Source organism: Neodiprion pinetum, chromosome 1 (assembly GCF_021155775.2).
Source record: "Neodiprion pinetum isolate iyNeoPine1 chromosome 1, iyNeoPine1.2, whole genome shotgun sequence".
Lineage (NCBI taxonomy): Eukaryota > Metazoa > Arthropoda > Insecta > Hymenoptera > Diprionidae > Neodiprion > Neodiprion pinetum.
In genome coordinates this window covers 26,682,428-26,688,716 of record NC_060232.1, presented here as the reverse complement: position 1 = coordinate 26,688,716, position 6,289 = coordinate 26,682,428, and positions in this window count along the sequence as shown.

Sequence of the window (6,289 nt, the reverse complement as noted above, 5' to 3'; positions counted from 1 at the left end):
TGTTGGGGAAATGTTACCGCTGCACATACATACATACATATGGATATAAAGTAATAGGAGAGTTGCCGAGATGGTGTCGAGGATGCTGCTAGTGACGACGATAATGACGATGATGACGATGATGACGATAATGATAGGGCAGAGAGTCGTTCGTGGCAAATGAAATACATACATAATAATAAATCGTAGATACACGAATGCCTCGATTTCAATCCGGGATCTAAACAGCATCTCCAGTCGGAATACTGGGTGAGTATAATAAGACACGATTAGAATTTAACGTGAAATACACCAGAGCAACGTACGTAGGATTCCTGCCTTACTGCAGACGAAGCGTAACGTTCAGACGTTTCCAGGTGTATCAGATTACGGTAGTGAGCATGGTTCATAAGATGAGTACGATGCGACGGTGAAAACTATCACCACCACAGGCAAAGTGTATCTAGCATCGGAGCTCACAACTGAACTCCCGGGGTATTTATTGTCGGGAGTTAAGGAAGTTTACGCGTAACGCGTCTACGTGGGCATAATCTACGAAGGAGCATTGCTAATGTTAAATGGCGCAATTCGTACCTCAAACCGGTATCAAAACCCTTGTCACAATGTACGGCACTAGACCGTGTAAATCGGTGCCCGCTTGTCCATCACCTCGAGAACTGCGAGTAGCTATCTTTGGCATTTCAAGCTCGCCGATATGACACGGCTTGGTACTTGACAGCGTCACAATGCAATTACGGTAATTACAGTGTGGCGCGGGAATAAGCAGAGATCTGCATATGTCGCGGTACGGAACCAGCGCGAGGTGGCGAGGTGCAGCTATAGTCACGAATGCGTGTAGGTGAAGAATGCTCAACCTTAATCCGTACGTTCAGTGTCTACGCCCACCAACGATATCCGTCGGAATACTCGGGTGCACTGACGCCATTAGTAACAGAACTACTGTTAGGAGAATTGTCGGATTAAAATTTCGAATGCTGCAGTCTTACGGACGCGGCGCGACGTTTCGATGGATCGGATAGCCGCCGGATAGAACGATCGTGAAATCGTTCTCGTTGCAAATGAACAACTTGATCGTTGAGAGAGGATATGAAAAATGACGAAGACCGGCGAGGAGATAAATCTAAAGTCTACCAATGACGAGTCACAGAAGACACGAAGAACAAAAACTCAAACCTCGTTGGGGGAAAAAAGTACATTCAAACCCATGCGTCTATTCTGATCCGAGCAATTGTACTGTGACAGTCGAAATGCGATGATAATACCGTAGCATAGAGGCGATAAGATCCTTCTAGCAAGTAATGAACCAGTGCCTACAGCATCATCGGCGAGCAAACTATTACCATGAAGGAAGAAACGAGAAAACAAACACCCCGCACTTACATATCGAGACAGAGATGTTGAAAGAATGATCGGCGATCAACTAAATCACAGGTACCTAAGGCAGGAAAGCCAGGTTATATGTCAGTCACTAATTGGCAAAAAGCGTGTATATAATTACATATCTCTTATCAAATGAATTGAATGTAAGGTATTTACATGGGTTATTACTTGATAAATTGGGACGAGGTACCATCTCGGCACAGTATTCCACGGGCATTAGCCACGGCCTGACTATCCTAATGGTATAAATTGAGGTCGGTATACCTTTCGAGTTGAACGCGATTCGCGACTCCCTGACAAGGCGAGGATACCGATAGGCGATTGGAGTAAATTGCAATATAGCCGGCTGGCGTTCGCACACGGAAACGTTAGCGATTCTGTTTGCGCGTGGAATTGATTATTGCGATTATGGGAACAAATCGTTGCACGGAAAACCCGGACACCTGATCCTACATTAGAGATTCGGATCTCGCGTGGTAGCCGCCGACCCTTACGGCTGCAGATAGAACTTGCGGCGTGACTATCTTTCACTTCGACCACGTCGCACCGAAGTTGCCTCCTCCGCTATTTCGTTCACGATAACGCGTTCACCCGGGTCATAGATAAGAGACGTTGCATAGGCGCGGGAAATAATACCGCGTATGAGACGCGAGGCTCGCTTCGTCAGAAATATCAAGTAACAATTCGTGTCAAGACCCAGACGTTGATAAATTCAAGGGAATCTTGATTCGACCGCGTACCTACTGCACCTCCGCGTACACTCTCTCTTTCTCATGTGTGTACCTACGCGTTCGCAAAGGACCAGTCGCCAGACAACCCCGTCGACTTCAATCAGTGATCAATCTTCGAAAACAACTCCAACATTTGACTACTGTGACATTTAGTCGCCAGACACAGGCGCTGCAATCAATACCGCTTCAGTTTGATCCGTCAAACAGATGACGGATTTATTCTATCCGCATGATGCAGGCATAAACAGACTCCGGGTACATACTGTCCTGGAATGCAGTTATGCCAATTTGTGCATTGGGCAAATGTTCCTGCCTACATCGCCATCTTTGGCAGGGATCGAGGTGCAGGATAAGTGGATAAGCACCTATAACGTACTCGAATTTCGCCACGAATGACAAGTTTTTGCTTCAATCCGGGGTCGTCCATGCGATTTAATCTGAACGCTAATCTGGTTCTAGTCGTACGTGACTTTTTTGCTCCAGCGTCCTGTTTGTTCCTGCATCTATATTATAACCTCCAGACTTGTAGCGGTAGTGGGTATAAAGAGTTCGCGGATCCAAGAGGCAATTATAAGCATCTGGATCGAGAAGCCGAGTAATGTTAAAGCGGCGGCTCTTTGATTAATTATGGCGATTGTGAATTAATGGTATTGTCGTTTTTATACACCGGAGATAGCCTTTGCGGATACCTCAATTGTCAGGCCGTAAGGCTTATCTTGTGTGACCGAATATGCTAATATGCATCAAGGGAGAGTTACCTGCGTCCTGTCGCAGCTGTCTTACGTCTTCCGTTGCAGCCCAGTGTCACTACATCGATGCAAATTTATTTATAGGCCACTATTAATTTAGATGTGTAAGAGAGATACAACGGGGGACCAACTTTCTGCCACTGGGTTTCATAACCAAATTGTTGTAATTATCGCACCCGATCCTCCCCCCCCCCCGCAAATCATGAGATAAAACAAATCTAGAGAAGAAATAAAACAAATAATTCCCAAAAAACGAACTTCCGGATTGAACATAAAACAAATTATTTACCACGAGTAGGCAAGGAACTCAAAAAACTGTCGAGACGAATCAACACGTGTATGTTAATAATTCGCACACGATTTGATCAAGACGGTGAGTCCGAAACAACCGAGAGATCGATCAATTATCCTGCTGGCAATTACCGATCAAATTGCGTAATATCGATTCGCTTTCTGGCCTAAAAATTTTCGAACGGTTATAAAAGTTGACTTTCCAAGCGAAAGAGTTGTTCTACCTTCTCCCACTGGTCGATTATACTGGGATACGATGGTGCACCTATACACGTCCACATCCTGTACAATCTCTGCCCGAAGTAATTAATAGTCACAAACTACCGAATTACTCTAGCTCTTACGATGGAATGAGTAAATTATTATTTCATAAATCAGGCTTCACGCCCACTCAATCATAATATCGTAAAAATTCTGCCTATTCAAAAAAACCATGTTACAATTCTTTCTGATTTAATTTTTTTTACTATAATAATGACGTATAGATTGTCTCGTGTTTTTGCACAGATCAGTTATTACAACCCGTAAGATACCGAGATTTTTAGTTTTTTTCTTTTTTTATTTCTTGTTTTACTTTTCATGTATTCAACGAATTATTCTTTTGTTGCAATTTGTAGAAAAAGAAACACTGTCCGAATTTGATTTGAATAGAATCACGAACCGTAGAATAAGCAAGACAATTCTTATACCAGACATGTAATTCGTTTGCATAAATTGTATTGTTGGTTATTTGTAATATATGTATATTACACGATAACGTAGATGTATAATATCTGTATACTTCATGGCCGATAGCCCAGCAAAAGGTTTGTATGCATACGTAGGCAAATTTATCAGTAGATCTACACGACGGTGACATCAATAACGAGTGCATTGTACAAGGTGTATCCCGATCGGCTGCTAGATATTCTAATGTATATCTACGTAACGATATACGACCAAACTCTGTTTACGTTAAAGGTCGCGGTCATGTGTGTTTTACAGGTAGGTGAGAAAGCGATAGATAAAAAGAAACGACAGCTAATGTGACACTAATGCCAGGGTTATGATGTTGATATGCAGATTATTCAATCGATGACAGGTGCAAATCTAGCTATTCCCTATGAAATTCAACCCGACATTATACAACTGTCCAAAAACTGTGCATCTACTACGACTAACCGTGACATAATTTGTCAGTGCCTGAGGTAATCACGTGTCCACACAAGTACATACAACACTTCGCAACAAAATATTTCGTGTTATTCTTTTCTGCTAACAGGTTTGAAGAGTTGTGTACAACGACCAAACATAAGGAACACCTCGATTTGATTCAATTGATAAAAGTTTGGAACAAAAAATGGTTATAATTGATTAAATTTGAACCCACGCACGTGCAGGTGTTGCATGTATGAATGTTTCTTACGTTTGTTGTATAGAAAAGTGTTATTCGTAAAATATAAAACGTGAGATGAGTAGGTACGCTGTGACACATAGCTGTGCACTATAAGGTTCAGTTTCTCACAGCTATGTATTATTTATCCATAAAACTCGCGATATTGGCTGGAATGCTTCAACATTGTAGCAATTAATCGGAAAGGTAAATAACTGAAAAATGCACAACTAGGCCATGTATTGATTTGCGATAAATAATAAATTATCGTAGCGTTTCATCCGCGGATATGGCTGTAGTACCTACGTGCTGTTCACAGCAGCGAAATGATCGAATAACTATAATCATTAGAACAGGTTATTCTAGTATTACGCGAAGCATACTAATCGGCGAGAGATGCGTACATTAATTGCACGGGTCTCGGTTTAATACTTGCGCACTTTACTGTATCATGCTGATGATCAATTGCTACAATTCCTTGCTGCAATCTTGACATGGATATGTCAATACCATGAATAATCCAAGAACAGTTGACTAATTAAAAGCAAAAACTTGTAGAGCTTTGCAATTACGCTTCCACACGTAAATAGTGATGTAAATAGTATAGAAATAAATGTTGGACGTTCAGTGACAAGGATGAATATCATCTGTATATTGTTAAAATCTGACTTTGTAATACTTTGGACATATTCATTGCGTCGTTCGATCTCTCAAATATAGCGCTAAAAACAGTATTCTTCGTGAACCCAAAAGCAAATCACTGCACCAAGTTAAAATGGAATACATTCAGTGGAATATTTGAAATCGTTCTTGTCTCAAAGTCACGTTACGGACGTGATAGATATTTTTGTGCGCTGAGTAAGGTTTGATTATCGCGAAGCGCGTCGAAGGATGAACATCTTGAGAAACTCGTTCTCGTAGCGTGTCTGATTTGCAATAATTCACACTTACGTTTGCATGTCTCGATTGCAGTTGCAGCGAGCAGCAATTTCTTGTTCAATGACACGTTAAGCCGCAATTATGTAAGTTACAGACGTAGAATCCAACATGTGTGACACTTCGTCGTTGCAAATTAAGACTTACACCTGTGTACCAATGATGCTGATTTGTCAATGTTGTAGAAGTGTTGATAGGAACGAGACTCTCATACACAAATAACTGCAACACTGCGGATTCGCTGCTCTATTTTCTGACTCCTGCTAAAAAGCCAACCGTTGCAACGGCTCCGTTTACGGTATGTAAGTGCGGCTAATGCGAGCATAAATTTAGACTGACATTTACACCTAGAATTTTGTATTACAGATAAGTACACCGCTGTAACTAAAGTAATTGCGAGGCATGCGTAATAAAAATCAATTGGCATTAGCTGGGTCAGATTTTCACGAGCATTCAATGTTGGAAATTGCCCAATCAACGGAAGGAGTTACATCAACTTTAAGGACCTTTGGACCGAATTGCACACTTCTTTTTCTGTTAGCTTATCAAATCATAAAGCAAATTTTACGCAGACCAAATATTATGTTCGATTATGAATAAACTATTTCAGACCTTAAGGACTAATTATACACCAATCTTGTAATTTTTAATCGATGCAGATGATCATCTTGCCGTGAATTCGTGTGTAATGTGCCGACGGTTTGATCTTGGGACATGTTAATTCGTGCAATTTGGACGAGAAATGATTGATGTGCCGTATTACTGATAATTCGACAGGCGTGACTGCTGAGCACAACGCATAAAAATCCTATTCAAGACTTTCGGATTAA